Raw genomic sequence first — 19809 nt, 5'->3', positions numbered from 1 at the left:
TAGTTGTGGTAGTAGTAGCAGTAGTAGTAGTAGTAGTAGTAGTAGTAGTAGTAGTAGTAGTAGTAGTAGTAATAGTGGTAGTAGTGGTAGTAGTTGTGGTTGTAGTGGTAGTAGTAGTGATAGTGGTAGTGATAGTAGTAGTGGTAGTAGTAGTGGTAGTCGTAGTAGTAGTAGTAGTAGTAGTAGTAGTAGTAGTGGTAGTGGTAGTAGTTAGAGTAATAGTGATATGCTGTTTTTGTGCTCTCTCTCTCTCTCTCTCTCTCTCTCTCTCTCTCCTCCAGTTGTTTTGTCTTTCAATTTCTTCTTTTCGGCTGTATTCAAAGTCGCCTTGTTTTCTGAACACTTTTTTCTGAACCTCTAACAAGTGTAGGAAACATAAAATCGCTTCTTTACTTATTTTGTGTCTGGATGGCTGCGGTGTGAGGTGAATGGGGGTGTGTGAAAAGTGCTGGGTTTGATTCTGAGAGTGTTGAAGTGTCTCGGTGCTGGTTCAGTCTAGTCTCAGAGCACTGGTTCATACTTCTGGGATACTCATTCACTAGACGGCCATCGCTCTTATACCAACAACACCGTACTTGCTGCTCTCGTCCACTACATTTCAAAGGCTCTAGTTGCTACTATGTGAGTTTTTATGGTGTTCTTGTTTGATTCTAGTGGTAAATTGATAAGATTTTTACCTGAAACACATGCTCGGCTCACCTCTACTACATTTCAAAGGCTCTGGTTGTAATTATGTGAGTTTTTATGGTGCTTTTATGTGATTCTCGTGGCAGATTAATAAGATCTTTATCTGAAACACTTGCTCAGCTCCCCTCCACTACATTCAAAACGCTCTAGTTGAAATTACATGCGTTTCTGATATTGTTTTCGTGGGATTCTAGTGACAGATTGATAAGATTTCTATATTGCTAATCGCAGAAATGCTCTTGAAAATGTAATCATCTTGGTAACTTTTAAAATTAGTAATACAGCAAAGAATTTCACCTTCACTATATTGAAAAGGCTGTAGTTGAAGTTACTTGAGGCTCTCTGATGTTTCTTTGTAATTCTAGTGGTAGATTAACAATATTTTCATATCATTAACCGTAGAAATACACCTGCGAATCTAATCAGCCCTGTAATCTTTTGAATAGTGTAAAGCAAATCATTTCTGAATACGAGCCTTGTAACCCCTTTGTCTATGGTTCTAGTGGTAGATTAGCAAGATTTCTACATTAGTCTAAAGGGATAAATACACTTGCAAACGTAATCTTGCCAACCTAATCATTCCTGTAACCTTTTAAAACTAATGTAAAGCAATTAATTTATGAAAACGAGCCTTGTAACCTCTTTGTTTCTAGTGGCAGATTAGCAAGATTTCTACATTACTAACTGGATAAATTTTTTTTTTTTTTTTTTTTTTTTTTACATTACAAGGGCACTGGCCAAGGGCAAACAAAGTGTTGGAAAAAAAAAATCCCGCTGGTTGCCAGGCCCTGTTAAGAAGAAAGTAGAAAGAGAAAAAACAAAAAAAATCTAAAAGGAGGGTCCAGTTAACGTAAGAGGTGTCTTGACACTCCTCTTTTGAAAGAGTTTAAGTCATAGGCAGGTGGAAATACAGACACAGGTAGAGAGTTCCAGAGTTTACCAGTGTAGGGAATGAAGGAGTGAAGATACTGGTTAACTCTTGCATTAGGAAGATGGACAGAATAGGGATGAGAAGAAGTAGAGAGTCTTGTGCAGCGAGGCCGCAGGAGGGGAAGGCATGCAGTTAGCAAGTTCAGAAGAGCAGACAGCATGAAAACAGCGGTAGAAGACAGATAAAGATGCAACATTGCGGCGGTGACTTAAAGAATCAAGACAGTCAGTTAGAGGAGAAGAGTTGATAAGACGAAAAGCTTTAGATTCCACCTTGTTTAGTAAAGCTGTGTGTGGATCCCCCAGACATGAGAGCCATACTCCATACACGGGCGGATAAGGCCCTTGTACAGAGCAAGCAGCTGGGAGGGAGAGAAAATGGACGAAGACGCCATAGGACACCTAACTTCTTGGAAGCTGATTTAGCAAGAGTAGAGATGTGAAATTTCCAGTTTAGATTTTTAGTGAAGGATAGACCGAGTGTGTTTAATGTAGAGGAGAGGGAAGTTGAGTGTTATTGAAGAAGAGAGGATAGTTGTCTGGAAGGTTATGTCGAGTAGATAGTTGTAGAAATTGAGTTTTTGAGGCATTGAACAAAACCAGGTTTTCTCTGCCCCAATCAGAAACAAGTGAAAGATCAGAAGTTAGGCGTCCTATAGCATCTCGCCTTGAGTCATTTAATTGTTGTTGGGTTGGGCGTCTGTTGAACGCTGTTGAATAATGCAGGGTGGTATCATCAGCATAGGAGTGGATAGGGCATTGAGTCAGATTTAGGAGATCATTGATGAATAATAGAAAGAGAGTGGGTGATAGGACAGAACCCTGTGGAACACCACTGTTGATAGTTTTAGGGAAGAACAGTGACCGTCTACTACAGCAGCAATAGAACGATCGGAAAGGAAACTGGAGATGAAGGTACAGAGAGAAGGATAGAATCCGTAGGAGGGTAGTTTAGAAATTAAAGATTTGTGCCAGACTCTATCGAAGGCTTTCGATATGTCAAGGCCGACAGCAAAGGTTTCACCGAAGTCCCTAAAAGAGGATGACCAAGATTCAGTTAGGAAAGTAAGAAGATCACCAGTAGATCTGCCTTTACGGAAACCATACTGGCAATCAGAGAGAAGGTTGTGAGCTGATAGATGCCTCATTATCTTCCTATTAAGGATAGACTCAAAGGCTTTAGAAAGGCAGGAAATCAAAGCTATAGGGCGGTAGTTAGAAGGATTGGAGTGGTCACCTTTTTTAGGGACAGGTTGAATGTGAGCAAACTTCCAGCAAGAAGGATAAATAGAAGTAGAGAGACACAGATGAAAGAGTTTGACCAGGCAGTGAGCGAGTTCGGAAGCACAGTTTTTGAGAACAACAGGAGGGACTCCATCCGGACCGTAAGCCTTCCGAGAATCAAGGCCAGAGAGGGCCAGGAAAACGTCTTTATAAAGAATTTTAATTTTAGGGATGAAGTAGTCAGAGGGTGGAGGAGTAGGAGGAATATGCCCAGAATCATCCAAAGTTGAGTTGGTAGCAAAGGTTTGAGCGAAGAGTTCAGCTTTAGAAAAGAAGAGACAGCTGTAGAGCCATCTGGATGAAGTAAAGGAGGGAAAGACGAAGAAGTAAAGTTGTTAGAGATATTATTGGCTAGATGCCAGAAATCTCGAGAGGAGTTAGAATTGGAAAGACTTTGACATTTTCTATTGATGAAAGAGTTTTTAGTAAGTTGGAGAATAGATTTGGCATGATTACGGGCAGAAATATATAGGGCATGAGTTTCAGCAGTTGGATGGCTACGGAACCGTTTGTGAGCCGCCTCTCTATCATTGACAGCACGAGAACAAGCAGAGTTAAACCAAGGCTTTTTAGCTTTAGGGTTAGAGAAAGTATGAGGAATGTATAGCTCCATGCCAGAGATAATCACCTCTGTTATGCGCTCGGCACAAAGAGAAGGATCTCTGACATGAAAACAATAATCATCCCAAGGAAATCAGAATAGTACTGCCTTAGTTCCTCCCACTTAGCAGAGTTAAAATGCCAGAAGCACCTCCGCTTAGGCGGGTCCTGAGGCTGCACTGGAGTGATAGAACTGGTAACGGAAATTAGATTGTGGTCGGAGGAGCCCAACGGAGAGGAAAGTTTAACAGAGTAAGCAGAAGGGTTGGAGGTTAGGAAAAGATCAAGAATGTTGGGCGTGTCTCCAAGGCGGTCAGGAATACGGGTAGGGAACTTCACTAGCTGCTCTAGGTCATGAAGGATAGCAAAGTTGAAGGTTTGTTCACCAGGTTGGTCAGTGAAAGAAGATGAAAGCCAAAGCTGGTGGTGAACATTGAAATCCCTAAAATGGAGATCTCAGCAAAAGGAAAGTGAGATAAGATGTGCTCCACCTTGGAAGTCAAATAGTCAAAGAATTTTACATAGTCAGAGGAATTAGGTGAGAGGTATACAGCACAGATGAATTTAGTTAGAGAGTGACATTGAAGTCTTAGCCAGATGGTAGAAAATTCTGAAGATTCAAGATTGTGGGCACGAGAGCAAGTGGTGTCGTTACGCACGTATGCGCAACATCCAGCTTTGGATTGAAAATGAGGATAGAGCAAGTAGGAGGGAACAGAAAAGGGGCTGCTGTCAGTAGTCACAGACAACTGTGTTTCAGTTAGGAAGAGAAGATGAGGTTTAGTAGAGGAGAGGTGGTGTTCCACAGATTGAAAATTAGAACGAAGGCCACGAATGTTGCAGAAATTGATAGTGAAAGTATTAGATGAAGTGTCAAGACACCCAAGGTCGACAGCAGAGGGCAGTCCGACCTGGGGACATTTATGGTCCCCTCCCAGAGGGGACTCCGAGGCAGGGCGTGGTGAAGCCATTATTAAATTTTGATTTGAAGAGAGTGTAAAAGTGTAAGGTGTTGTAGTGTAGTGTAGGAAGTAGTAGAAGTTGTCTTTAGAGGGCAGGCTGCAGCTGCTCAATTGTATAAATGAGACCACAAAGGGAACCGGGAAGAGAGGACACGGGGAATCACTCAATCTGCAGCACTGCCTACATCCCCGTAAATACCTCTCCTGGAGTATTCCACCGGGCGGCAGGTGACTATTTTACACTTGTAAACGTACTCTTGCCAACCTAATCATTCCTGTAACCTTTTGAAACTAATGTAAAGCATGAAACTTCAGAATACGATCCGTTAAGAACTGTGTCCATTGTTCTAGTGGCAGATTAGCAATTTCTACATAAGTACACTTGCAAATTTAATCATATATACGTATAACCTTTTTAAACTACTCTGAAGCAAGGAACTTCTAAATACGAGTCTTAAAAGACCGGTGACTATGGTTCTAGTGGCAGATTAACATCATTTTTACATAACTAGCCGGACAAATACACTTGAGAATGTAACCTTGCGAACTTAATCCCTGTAACCTTTTGAAACTAGTTTAAAGTAAGAAGCTTCGAAATACGAGCTTTGTAAGAACTGTGTGTATGGTTCCAGTGACAGATTAGCAAGATTACTAAAGGGGTAAATACACTTGAAAACTTTATCATCCTCGTAATCTTTGAAATTAGTCTAAAGCAAAATTCCACTAACGCTGTGTCTTATCTGGTTTGGCGGTGTTGAGAGTCTTTGGTTGTGTTTTGCTCATTGTATTGCTCGTGTTGTGACTCGTAAGGGTGTTGTGGTTATATTTTGTGAGGTATGGACTGGAGAACAGCTGTATATTGATTGACTGCTTGGAAAAAAATACTACTTGGTTTATTCATGTTTATCGATTAACTGATTGAAAAAAAAAAAATGATAGTGGTTGTGTAAAGATTGGGTCATTGATTTCAAAAGACTGATTGATTGATTGGGAAAATAAAACTGACTAATCAATTGAGAACTATGTATACTTGCACCCCCAAAGCCACACACACACACACACACACACACACACACACACACACACACACACACACACACACACACAGAGGCTCAGGCACCTCACGCATAACAAAAAGGCTAACACGAAGAAGACTGGGAACAAGTCACCACGGAACCTTACATAAAAATCACTTTGTCTTTCGTTAATTTGGAAAGCCACACCTAACCACCGGCTTTACCTCGGAACACGTCACGCACCAGCTCGAATTATCTGCGGTGAAGGCAGTCTGATGGACACGTAGAAAAGGGCAACGAGCACTTTAGTAAATCTTGTACTAGGGTGGCATTTCCTCGCCGTGTTACGTTTGACACTTGAGTCTGATTCTCGTACCGAACTTGAAAGGTCTGTGTGTGTGTGTGTGTAGTCAGTGCTGAAATTCACAACGCAGAAGAGATTATTTGCTGTTTGGTTTGAGTATGTTGTGTAATAGTTTATCTATATCTATCTATCTATCTGTCTGTCTGTCTGTATGTATGTATGTCTTTATGTATGTATATATGTATGTAACCATCTGTTTCTCTACCTTCTTGTATATATTTCTACGTACTCGTCCTTTAATGTGTGTGTGTGTGTGTGTGTGTGTATTGATCCATCCATTATTGTATGTAGTATAGACGTAAGCTGTATCCTAACTAACCTATGTACTTTCTAATGTTGTGCAGGAATTCTATTAAGCTTATGGATATTTTTTTTTTATGTACACCACCTTTGTTGTATCCTAATCAGTCAATCAGCCAATTAGAAGTTCAAAGTATCATAGGAACAGTTCATCAAGCCATTAGTTCATGAATATCTACTGTTTATAATGGCCTTCTATTCAAATCAGATCCCGTTTTTTTAAGAGCATAATATTCTCACATTATTCCATTAACTCGTGTGTGTGTGTGTGTGTGTGTGTGTGTGTGCGCGCGCGGTCACGTTCATAAATCTTTACTTTTATGCAACACAATACAACGAAAAAAAAATGTATTTGCTGAGAAAAAGAGTCACTTAGCACCAACCCCCCCTCCTCCTCATCCTGTCTTTCACGTCGCATTCCCAGCCCGATGGTTAAGAAGCCTGAAAGTCACTCCAACTTTACCAAATAATTATCTTAACGTTGGATTTGTTCTGAAAAGTTGGTCCCTTTGTTCAAAATTTCATGGAATACTCAACGAAAAGAAAATCACAGGTTATATAGAGCGATTTGGTTTGTGTGTGTGTGTGTGTGTGTGTGTGTGTGTGTGTGTGTGTGTGTGTGTGTGTGTGTGACGTTCAAATGTTAAATGTCTTTTTGAATGATTTTTACATTTCTCTCTCTCTCTCTCTCTCTCTCTCTCTCTCTCTCTCTCTCTCTCTCTCTCTCCATCTTATTACTATTTCTACACCAATTTTCGAAGTCCACACTCCTTGTATTTCAAATTTAAATGCTGCTGATGCTTTTAGGGAGAGGGGGAGAGGGAGGGTAGGAGGGGTTAAGGGGGGATGGGGGCTGCTACTTCCATCCAGAGAGAGTAATCAGTCGGTGCTGTGAAAGAGTTGGATCCGAAATACCTTCTGTTAGGTGAGATTTGGCAGTGATGGGTTGTGTTTGTTTGGTAAGGTTAGGTTAGGTTAGGTTAGGCAGAGGTTAGGTTAGGTTAGGCTAGGTTAGGTTAGGTTAGGCAGTGTTGGGTTGTTGTTGTATGGTGATATATGGTTGACTAAGTGAAGTGAGCTTAAATTAGCTTGTTGTTGTTGTTGATGATGATGATGATGGTGTTCTTGTCGATGATGATGTTATTAATGGTGTGTTTGCTGTTTTTATTGTTTTTGTTGCTGTTGTTATTGCTGTTGCTGTTGTTGTTATTGGTGGTGGTGATGGTGTTTTTGTTAGTGGTGGTGGTGGTGTTGATGTTGCTATTGACGTTGTTGTTGTTGCTTTTAAGAATCTACGTAAATAGGACAAACTGCAACAAGTCATCAGTCCTTCACGTGGCAGTCTCTATAATGATACCTACCTACCTATTTTCACCTCTCAACCCCAACCATATATCCATCTAATCTTTTTTTCTTTTCTTTTTTATACCATATGGGCTTTTCACGATAATTTATGGGCTAAAGGGGAAAACTTTTTGGGGTACCTCCTATCTCAAAGCCCACCCGCTAGGAAACCGTTGCCCCGAGTGAGGAAGCCCAACCTACACTCGGATCGTGGACAGGATTCGAACCTGTGCGCTTGGAGACCCCTCGGACCGCAAAGCACGCATGGTTCCACTGCACCAAGGCGGCCTTTTTTAACCCATTCACTACCACAACGCGTTTTCATTTATTCTGCTTACTGTTTGGCGATTTTATACACCTTCAGAAACTAAAGGGAAGGATTAAGATAGTGAAGACTCTGGCCATTAATCTCCTGACCTCCATAGACCCTTCCTAATGTCAATAAAATAGTCTATTCGTACCCAAAACTCAAGGTAAGAAGCGTTCCAGTATACTGAATGAGTTTTAAAGCTCCTTATTGACTCAGCACTAACATGATGATTACCACTCTATTTCTCGCCCAAGTAACTTCTTTCCTTTCATCTCAAATACTCCCTACATCTTCCTTCCTATATCTCTTACCTAGCTAATCTTTATTCCTCATTACCTGTACTGTCTCTACTCTTTACTTACCTGTGCGCTCTCTCTCTCTCTCTCTCTCTCTCTCTCTCTCTCTCTCTCTCTCTCTCTCTCTCTCTCCATTTTCCATCTATTCCATTCATCAGCTTCTCTATTTCTCGTCCAAGTAACTTATTTTCTTTCATCATGCTCACTTTCTAAATCTTTTTACATCTTTTCCTATATTTCTTACTTTAGCTGAACATTTTTACGCGTTACATCTCTCTCCTCACCTTTTCTTCATATTTCATCCTTTTCCCTCCATTCCATTTATCTCACTTCTTTCATTATATCATCTTCATGCTTTTCTTTTTTTTTCGTCTTTTCTTATATTCTTACACTAACTGGCCATTATTACGCGTAGTATACCTTTCTCTTCACCTTTTCTCCATATTTCAGCCTTTTCCATCCATCTATATATCAAAGAGCGTTAAACTATGGCGCAGTTACTCCACCTCCGCGTCTGTATCGTTCATTATACATCACTATACATTGATTCATCGTACCCTCATTCATTTCAAACGTACACGTATACATATGGAATAGTCGGGCCCCTCTCTCTCTCTCTCTCTCTCTCTCTCTCTCTCTCTCTCTCTCTCTCTCTCCTTCCCGTTACCTTCACCTCTTCCTGCTTCGTAAATAAATCGTAAGGCTGTGAATATGTACGTGTATATAGTATGTGGAGGTGTGTGTGTGTGTGTGTGTGTGTGTGTGTGTGTGTGTGTGTGTGTGTGTGTGTCTCTCTCTCTCTCTCTCTCTCTCTCTCTCTCTCTCTCTCTCTCTCTCTCTCTCTCTCTCTCTCTCTCTCTCATCCTTGAATTTCACTTAATTTACGCGTCCTTCCCTGCACAGTGTTCTTTCACGATCTATTTGTTATTATAAGCTCTTCGAGACTATTAGTTCACCTTAATCTAATATCTCTCCCTCCTCCTCCTCCTCCTCCTCCTCCTCCTCCTCCTCCTCCTCCTCCTCCTCCTCCTGTACCCCCCCATCCTCCTCCTCCTGCAGCACAGAGGAAGTACTACGTAATCTAATTTCCCTGGATTAAACCAACCTCCACAGCCACCCCAGAGACGCCCTCTTACAGAAACTCAGACTTAATTTTTCCTTGAAAGATTGAAAGTTAGCTGGGGCAGAGAGAGAGAGAGAGAGAGAGAGAGAGAGAGAGAGAGAGAGAGAGAGAGAGAGAGAGGAAGGAAGGAAGGAAGGAAGGAGGGAACATAGGGAAGGCAAGCTAGAGAGAAGGAAGAGGAGGGGGGAAAGTGAAGAAGGAAGGGAAGGAGAGAAGATGAGCTAGAAGGAAGGAAGGAAGGAAGGAGGAATTAAGGTGAGAAAAAGGGAAAAAAAAGGAAGGAGGTAAGGTGAGCAAGAGAGAAGGAAGGAAGGAAGGAGAGAAAATTAGCTGGAAGGAAGGAAGGAAAGCGAGGTACAGAGAGGGAAGAGAATGAGAGGGCGAGCTAGGAGGAAGGAAAGAATGGAAGGAAGATAAGGAGGGAAGGCGAGCTGGAGGGAGGGAAGGAAGGAAGGAAGGAGGGCGAGGTAAGGCGAGCGGCGAGACAGGAAGGAAGAAGTAGAGCCTGGTTACAGGTTGAGAAGAAAGATTGAAAAGAAGAGAAGTGAAGGAATGGAGAGAGAGAGAGAGAGAGAGAGAGAGAGAGAGAGAGAGAGAGAGGTAAAGGAGAGGTAATTCTTTAAAGGTTTTATCGTTTTATTTTTACATTTTCTTCTGACGATTGGGATTATGTTCCTTACCTGAAAAAGAATCATTGCACACATATTCCTTTGACTTCTTACGAATGATTCTGAACCGTACTTCACTTCAGAATTAGTAAATGAATAAATATATCACAGGCACTTACTCCAAAAAATTCCCTAGACTCGATCCTGAGGTAATAGCGTAAACCAGGAGCCTTTAGTGTATTTAGGTTAGGGATATTGACTCCTGTACTAAGATTCAATTTTACCTTGAGTTTTGGGTTTCATTAGATGATTTTAATGACATTAGGAAGGGTCTATGGAGTTCAGAAGATTAATGGCCAGTCTTCACTATTTTATCCCCCCCACATGAGTTTCTGAAGCTGCACAAAATCACCAAATAGTAAGTAAGTATGAAAACAATGGTACTGAAGGGGTTATCTATGCGCACCTAACTGGATTATGACAAACTGCATTTCTTTGTGTCTCCGTAGCAGATTACTATATGTGGAGGTATTTGTGCTTCTTTGTGTCGTAAAATAAATAACTAAAATCCCTGGGCGCCATTGTTGTTCGGAACTGTTTCGAATCTCAAGGGTTCGAGAAAGTGTTAGTTCGAGCGTTATTCTGGAACCTTCGCTGTGAGTGCGCGTGCGCGATAAGTTCCTCACAGCCAATGAAAAAAAAATGAGAAAAAATATCAACCAATCAGATAGCGAGTGAAGGCTGACTGCCCGCCATGATGCAGTTCTCGATCATTCTCTCCACGCGTCCAGCAGGGAGGCACCGCTATTCACTTATTCTGTAAGTATAATAGACTAGTATCTTTTGAAACGACATGGCAATAACATATTCCAAGTCATGCGATGTTATTCCAAGCACTGAGAGGAGTACCAAGTGTCCATCTGAGTGCAATGTTGGTGAAGAACGAGAGGTGTTGGCTGGTGCTCCTTAACTTTGCGGATTGGTCACGCAGGCAAACGGAGAGGCGGCGGCGGCGACGGCACTGCTGGTGGGAAGTACAGCCAGTGGTGCCCAATCTGTTTTTATTTATTTTTTTTTTTCAGGCGACCCGAATCATGCACCTCGTCAGACCTATGTGTTATGGCATTGCCCTAATATAGGTTGTTAGAGATAGGGTTAGATGAGTTTAGGTTAAAGTTAAGGTTAGGTTATTTTAATTCCCATGTTCCGTCGGCTGAGTGAAAGAACTGTGAAGGGAGAACCGGGAAACTAGGACAGCTATATTATGACAGTGCCTGTTTTATATCACTAGTTGTTGGCTGTAAGATTAAGGGACCATGCTTGATATTTTGAGATCTTCGCAGCCCCAGGAAGAACGCGTGGCTTCACTAAGGATGGGAACCGAGGTATAAGCCAATTCAAAAGGGTAGGTTGGGTTAGAATTGGGGAATTCGTGTGTAGTTATAAAACTTTGCTGTCTTTAGGCCCTCATCACTGCAATGTTGCATCTTTGTCATCTTTTATCACTATTTTCACGGTAACTGCTCGTTTGAATGCTAACTGCATGCCTTTCCTCCCGCGGCCTGCCTGCACAAAACATTCTTTCATCCTTATTCTATTAATCTCTACTGCGAGAGTTATCCAGTATTCTTATCGTCCATTTTTAAAATTTACAGTTCTTTTGTTTGAAAGTCTCCGTTATTGGTCAATGAATTTATCGCCAGTTATCAGTTACCGGTTATCGCTGATAAGGTTATCATTATCAATTTATTGGTCGTGTTATGAATATTTTTTGTCATCACGCCCAGCTATGGTTGTTAGCGCCGAGTTATTAGGGACTTTTGGAAGAAGATTAGGTATATTCACAGATGGAGATGATGGTCAGGAAAAAAAAAAAAAGGTACAGTATATTTTATACACTACCATATGTAGGCCTGATGACTCTCTCTCTCTCTCTCTCTCTCTCTCTCTCTCTCTCTCTCTCTCTCTCTCTCTCTCTCTCTCTCTCTCTCTCTCTCAGAATTTGATGGCCTCTTCCATGTTTTCATTGTGCATCTGTATTCTATTTCCTTCTATCCGACAGTGCCCGACAAGTCAGGCAGCAGAAGAGCCAGCTGTCTCCCTGTCCAGATGTGGGGATGAAGCAGTGTGTCTTGAGCCATCCAGCCACTGGTAGAGGAAGTCACTACACACAACCAATCTGACACCACTCAATCCACAAACTCTTTTAAGGTTTCAAGTCTCATCCATGCAGATTTTTTTTCTCCAATGTATTCAATAACCATCAGGACTGGAGTGATATGGCATGATAGTACAGTAGTATCGGAATGTGTGAGTTTATTTTGTACAATTTTTAATTCGTTTGCAGGAAGCAGGAAGAGAATGCTGTAGGATGATTGAAACAGTACAGTATTGCTTGTTAATGCAGGAAAGGTAAATAAAATGTTTTTTTTTTATTGATTTACATGATTCCCAATATTATATCAGGTGTTGTGAAGATGTCTGAGATTTTGATAGTTAATATATGGCAACACTAACATAGTATTGGTTACTAACACTTCTGCCTTTGCACCAGAGGGACGATCAAGGAAGAGAACATATTGAGCATTGAGGTAAACCAGGTTGAAGACTGCTGCCCTTGAACCTGCCCAGACCAAGAGGAACACCAGGGATGTATCAAGAAAATGAGATTAATCGAAGAGTGAGTCTTGAGCCATCCACCCAATGGTAGAGGAAGTCGCCACACACAACCAACCTGACACCACTCCCGCCACAAACGCACGCTTAAGGTTTGGAGTCTTATCTAGCTGGTATTTTTTATCTTTTTTGTGTTTTTCTTAAGAAATAACCATAAGGATTGAAATGATATGGTAAGGTACTCATAGTATGGTATAGTAGTGTGTGTATCTTTATTTTGTATAACTTCAAATAATCTCTTTTAGGAAACAGTGCTGTAGGATGATGGAAACAGTACAGTATTACTTGTATGTTTATTTAGCATCACCAAGAATTGTCTTGCAAGAAAGGAAGATGATGAGAGGACTGCAGGAAGACTGAGGACCACACCACGAAGGAGTCTAGGTCCACCGAGCATCGTCTCAAACCAAAAGGAAGGTTGGAGACGGAGCCACAATGCTGCAGTCTTGTGGGTTTCTGTTTGAGCTAGCATGTGACTCCTTGGATGATGGAGGCTTACCTTTCACAGGTGGTGAGTTGCCTCCAATAATTTAGTTCCACTCTCTCTCTCTCTCTCTCTCTCTCTCTCTCTCTCTCTCTCTCTCTCTCTCTCTCTCTCTCTCTCTCTCTCTCTCTCTCTCTCTCTCTTTTGGTGTGGTGATCCATTGCTTAAATAGTGAGTGATGTTAAACACCGTCATAGTTACCACATACTATTATCCTATTTGTAGAGATAATGTTATACTACTATAATGTATATCAAGATAATAAAGAATAGCTTCATTTAACTTCAACTTACCTATTCATTCCTCACCGATTTCAACTGAGGTAAAGAAAATGAAGCTACAAATATATATATATATATATATATATATATATATATATATATATATATATATATATATATATATATATATATATATATATATATAATAAGTGAGATTCACACCTTGAGGAAATTTGATAGAAAGAACTTTTTAAAGAAATGGGTAGATATGAGAAAAGAAAATGAAATAACGAGACAAAAGTAATAAAGAAGGCTTTACCTTTCATGTTCAAAGACTAAGAGACAATATACAAAATGCAAAATTTAGTACCGAGAAAATTAACCCACTCATAACCCAGGGTAATGCTTTATACCCAAATTAATTAAAGTATTTAGAGGCAGAATACTAAATTGCTACTATTTTCAGATTAGTTAATTTTGGATCAGACAAACTTGTATACACAAGTTCCAGCTGTGTCAATGTTACCTGACTTGACGTGTGCCTCCAGTGGTGGTCCCCCTGCATTGCCATGACCCAGTGAAGGGTGAGGTGAGGGCTGTGCTGTCAGGTGGGGCACTGGTTTGGTTGGCCATGGCTGTCTGGAAGAAGGGACAAGTCTCACAAAATGTAAAGCAACACAGACCAGAAATGTTAGTTTCAACTACAAACTAGAAACATTTTGGTTTGAGAATGGAAACTTTACTCTGCAAGTGTCTCCAACCCTTGACATCAATATATAATCGAGATTGTTAGGATTAAACGTACAAAACAGTGCCATAAGTAATGGGTTGAAGCTTGATAAATTTCATTCAAAAAGGATACAAGAACAAACTGCATCTCAAATAACATGCAAGATGACTGAACAGTGCAGTGAACAGAGCTTAAAATGGACATACTTGGCTGATAATGTCGTCCACTGAACTGTCAACATGGAGGCATCATAAGCTTTTTTTTTTTTTTTTTCTTTCCCTTTGATATAGGATACAAACAGTTGGTAAGGTTAATATGTATAATCTAACTTTTATTGTATGTTACCAATTACTAATTCAAAATAATTATATACAATAGGGGTGTGTGAACAATCAGTAAAGATTAAAACTTACTAGCTAATCTATATACTGTAAAGATATACCAATACAGTATACTGCATTTATTCTTCATTGATTTACTTTTTTCTTTTTTAGCATTTGCAATTAAGTTTGGTGGTTAACCATATTTTACTTTCATTGGCTGACAGAATACTACAATATAACTACAATTATGACTCTTGATGCCTGGACTACTGTGCTACACTTGTCTTGAAAAAGAATGTACACACACACACACACACACACACACACACTTACTTTTGACAATACCTCACTAATATTGAAGATTCTTTCTAAATATGTGATAATGACCAGCATACAACGTTATTTGAGTTTCATATGAAAATCAACTTTTTTTGAAGAGAATGAAGAAAGTTTTCTCACATTACCAACAAAGTAGGAAGGAGTCAGTCATTTCATGGAGAAAATGATAACATACCAATAAACAATTAATACTTTGCATTAATGAACTCATTACTGCATGTTTGTTTACAATTATACATGTCCCATCATCAGTCAAAAACAGACCCCACAAACCAATATACTGCGCACGTCAGCACTGCTATAATTCAATGCAGTCTGCATTTTTTATTTCGTGTGAAGGAAGCCAGCCCAGGAAAAAAAGTAACTGCTAAACTACTGCTGATATATCCAATTATACAATATCACTCACTAGCTGGTAGCTGCACCCTTGCGTACTCGTATTAAACGTGTCTCCCTTGAGCTTTGATTCGCCAGAGTCATTGCTGAGTGCAGTGTGGCAGTGTTTGATCAGCAGCCTTTGGATTAACTACTCACTAGAGAAAAAGATGGTAACCAAATGAATAAGCCAATTAATCCAGAGATAACCCACATGCTCCATTCTTGAAATAGGTGAAGTTTAAGACGACGAAAAACAGCAACAGGATGAGTTATAATTCATTAATGAAAGGACGAAGATTAAGTCTTGATAGGAATGTGGACAGAATAGGGGTGAGAATAAGTACGTACTATGTATGAAGTCTTGTAGCAAGACTTGGCAAGTTGTGAAAGAAGCAGTAACAATTAAAATAATGGTAGAAGACAAAAAGTAATTCAACAAATGTGGGAAATTTGAGTTGATTCTCCCACGGCTGACAATGTTGTGTGTGCTGGAGTCCTCTTCCATATGAGGTAACATGGCTGAGTCCTGATAGAATTTTCCATCATATTCATTACTGCAGATGAGAGAGAAGGTCGGACAAAATTCAAGGTATTACAGTAGAGCTTACTTCATGGTAATAGTTCTGGACATACTTATAGATGATACATAAAGTTGATGACTGTACAGAGAACAAGCACCTACTTTACAACAACACTGTCAACAATACTTGCTCACACTAGAGCTACATAAACACTAGATTAGTGTTGGTTCTACACACCTTCATACTTCAACAACACAATCAACAAAATAAATCATACATACGATTTGTTTACATCACTACCTACAATCTCAACAGTTCTCTTTGCATTGATAAAAACACTCACTCTCTCGATTCATCATCATGCATGGGGATATTAAGTTAAAGTTGGTTGGTTTTAGTTCTGGTATCCATCACATCTGATGCTCTCCAGAGCATCAGCCAGGTGAATCCAACTCCCCACTGTGGTGCCCCAACCACAGTAGTAACCTCCCAATAAATAGTTTAAATTCATGAGCTCAAGCAAGACTCAATCTGCCAACCTTGGCAATGCCAGGCCAGCACGTTACCACTGTACTGGCCAGAGGCTTGAGAAAAATAAATAAATGAATAAATAATAAAAAAACAAACAAAAAAGCTTGAACTTTCAACAAATTGTGTACAAATGTCAACCTTCAGTGAAAAAGAACAATATTGCAGTGTATGTATTGCAAATCATGTCTTGTAATGTCATATCATTAACATATGTGGAGCTCACACCTTCATAACCTTGATTCCCCTTAGATGTGGCATATGCTACATACTTTACTAATCTATTACATAACTAATACTTTCAAAATCTTGATTCCCCTTACAAGACTGACTAAAAAACAATCTAAAGTCTCATACTTTTACCTAAAATTTTGATACTTTACACATCCCATTTTTCAGTGGCAATTGTCCTCTAGTATAATATCATACAGAATTTGTGAGTCCTATCTTTTCAGGCTAGTAACTCTACACATATGTTTTGGCAGAAAAGAAGGTTCAGTATTCAACAATTAACACTGCAGAGGCATTTCTAGACAAATCCTTATCAAGAAAACAGCTGTATGACAACATTCTACTTTCATTAGGAAAAAACGGCAAGTTTCTACTTTATGAAAAGACATTATCAAATAAGCACATTGAAGAAAGAGTTATGGCAGTGCAAACCATCAGCTGCTTCAACATCCTAACACTACACTGTATGTCACAATAAAACATTACTGTGTTTACATTATTGATCCATCTTAGTTGCTGACCACCCATCCATTAGATGCTTTGCAATGGCAGGTGAGATGACAATGGAAACAGGTGTGAAGCTGAATCTCAAAAACATCAAAGCTAAAACTATCACCCTAAACTTCCTCCCAGCCTGAAGTGGAATATATACATGAAGACAGCCTTCTCTCTTTTTCATCAACCATACACTTGGCAACAATTGATGTCTGGATAAGAGAAACGTATGAGATCCACAATAATATTCCCTCAGATATGCAGGAAAACTTTCTTTAAAGGCCCTTCAAGCCGCACTATAAAGGTTCTTCAGGTCACTCTACCATTAATGTACTATCAACCACTCTTCCTTCCTCTATAGCTATCTATGTCTTGTATCCTTGCACCAACCATCCATCTTTAACATCCTATCTTTCATACCACCCAATTATCTCATTCAACAATAACTTTTCTATCCTTTCTATTACATACCCACAGCACTATAGCACTCTGTTCTCCTTAATCAGGCAACTCTCTCCCTACAATAATTTTCCTTTGCATTTAACTGTCTGCAACTCTGTCCATAGGTGTCATTCTACAGACATTCTTCACAAACATCATCTCATTTCAATCTTCTCTTTGCTACTCTTGCATTTTGGCCTTGTCAGTGTGTACATTACAGCGTGATAGTCTCTCGTTCATCATTATCACCAATCAACAACTAAATACTATTCATTTCTCATTACTTGTTTCATGCTTCATTCACTCTAAATTATTTTGCCTCCACATAGTAGTGATAATAATAATACATAATGATGATAATGACAAGAATAGTGTAACAGTATTAATAATAATGATAATAGTAACAATGATAATACTAATAATTATAATTAACTAATAATAATAGTAATAATAATACTGATAACGATAATAGCAATGATAATACTACTAATAATAATTAATAATAATCAAGCTGAATGATTCATGATGTGGGACCATTTGGTTAACAATTTCTTAATATTTTGTTTACAAAGTTGTCTTTAACTGAAGAGAACAACACTGGAAGCACTGCAAAAAATTCACTATTTGTTGAGGAATACATATACACACACAGTAACGATGGTAATCCAACTCCTGGCTCAGCGGTGCCTGGTGCCTGTGGGAATCCTGCTCCTGACAAGCAAGGAAAGTCTCCTCGTTTGCTACAATTACTCAGCCACCACCTGTACTTTACTGAAAGACTCATTAACTTCATTTAAAAAATCAGTGATAAATAAATTCATTATTTGTAATGTTAAAAAGAAGTTTATGATTAACAGGAATAAGAAATGGATATTCCTGAAATAACATAGCAAACTGAATATATACATTTTAGAATAGTGACTGGCAAGTGGAAGATTTCAAACAAATACATAATCAAAATGTTAACATGGACTCTTGAGAGGTGTAAGTAGAATCCTGAACAATCTTGCAGGGCCACAGGAATGCTGTGTGAGGCTGAAGAGTCAGCAGGACGAGACTGAAGATACATACTGTACAAACCTTTAGGAACAATAAAAGTAAGTTTCAACATTATATTCAAATCATATTTGGCATTCATCAGACCTCATCTGGACTATGCTGTGCAGTTCTGGTTCTCCTTGATCTGTTAGAGTCAAGAAACAGAAGAAAAATAAAAAAGATCCAGTAGATATGAAACCTCCCTTACAACAGAAGATGAAAGTTTCTAAATTCACATTTGTTGGAGGGGTATAAATAAAGCATAAATCTGATACAGGTATCTAAGTGGCACAAAGGATACAATTAGAATGTTATAAACAAAATCTTCAGGTTAGTAATCACTAACCAAGATTGGACTAAGTAACAAGTTCAAGTTTATGAGTTGGATTTAAAAAAGAAGTGATGGGAAGAAACTGGTTCTAAAATAGTGCTAGATGACAGGAATAGGTGGATATAGATGAGAATGTTTCATAAAGGGACGATCACATATAAGACTTCTGGCTTTTTGCAACTTCCCAAATGTCTTCATGCACCCCCTCTCCACCTGAAAACAAGATATTGGTCTTGTTTCATTACAGAAATACTAATTTAGAGGAAGATATTACCAATTTCCTTACAAAGTCTGTTTTAGTTGCCCTTTATGACTTCCTGTGGAATAGTGGCAATATTCTTCCAACCTGGCAGTAGAGTGTGGCCAGGTCATGCTTCCCTACATTTGTTTTATATCTTGCCTTGTACCAGTGTTTAAACAAAACACATCTTTCCATTTTCTATCCAATAAGAGGTGAGTTCCTTTCACAAAACCCACTATTATTAGCAAAGTCTTCATCAAAACACCATTGTGATTGAAGAGTTGCCAGTGATTTATTGACGAAAAAAGGAATGGCCTTTAGTATGGCTCTCTACTACATAGCAACATGTATATCTTCCTTCCACTTTCTCCCACTCACTATCTGATCTGTCATTAGCCTGTGATTTCTTACATATTGCATGGATCTCATGAGCACATGACAGTATGTACACAATTTATCACAGGCATGTCATGAGTGAGTGTGGTGGCACATGCATTCAAGTCAAGAATCAACATAGACAATGGCTGACTGTAGGGCTACTGATCAGGAAGGACAGTGCTTGTGTCACTCAGGCAATTTAAACATCATGATTTCCTTGTGTCTCAGCTGTCTAAAAATAACAGATACCCAGAAGTAGATTAACTGGGAGATTACAGTAATATAAACAAAACCTAGTACAGAGATGATACAACATTGCATTAATAGATGACACAACAAAATGTCTTATAAAGGAGATAAAAACTGTTAATGTCTACCAAACGGTAAACTTCAGGTCACTGCATCACATGCCATTGCTACTCCCTGTTACTGATTATGTGACTCAACCTTAACCTAGCAACAAATGTCTCACACACAAGGATTACAAACTTGTTCATCACCCAAAACTCTCACAACTACTGAAGCAAGAAGTACGCAAGAACAAAACATACTAGGTGCATAAATATACATGTGTGTGTGTAATTCACCACGGTCGTCTGCTGGTCACCCAGCCATCCTTCCCCATTACAG

General features: G+C 39.4%; 1 long non-coding RNA gene across 3 annotated transcripts; it reads left to right on the top strand.

The window, feature by feature from the left end:
* Nucleotides 1-533: 533 nt before the first annotated feature.
* On the top strand, nt 534-17274 carry LOC123507870. 3 transcript variants are annotated; one of them, XR_006675811.1, is made up of 6 exons: nt 534-621; nt 11887-12035; nt 12172-12236; nt 12379-12592; nt 12802-13011; nt 13672-17274. It is a non-coding gene; the product is annotated as an uncharacterized LOC123507870 (long non-coding RNA). The 3 variants fall into 3 exon arrangements; XR_006675813.1 differs by lacking the exon at nt 534-621 and adding an exon at nt 10554-10643 and having other exon boundaries at nt 13754-17274; XR_006675812.1 differs by lacking the exon at nt 534-621 and adding an exon at nt 10554-10643.
* The last annotated feature ends 2535 nt before the right edge of the window (nt 17275-19809 follow it).

This window comes from Portunus trituberculatus, chromosome 23 (assembly GCF_017591435.1).
Source record: "Portunus trituberculatus isolate SZX2019 chromosome 23, ASM1759143v1, whole genome shotgun sequence".
NCBI lineage: Eukaryota > Metazoa > Arthropoda > Malacostraca > Decapoda > Portunidae > Portunus > Portunus trituberculatus.
This window is presented reverse-complemented; position numbering and strand designations above follow the sequence as displayed.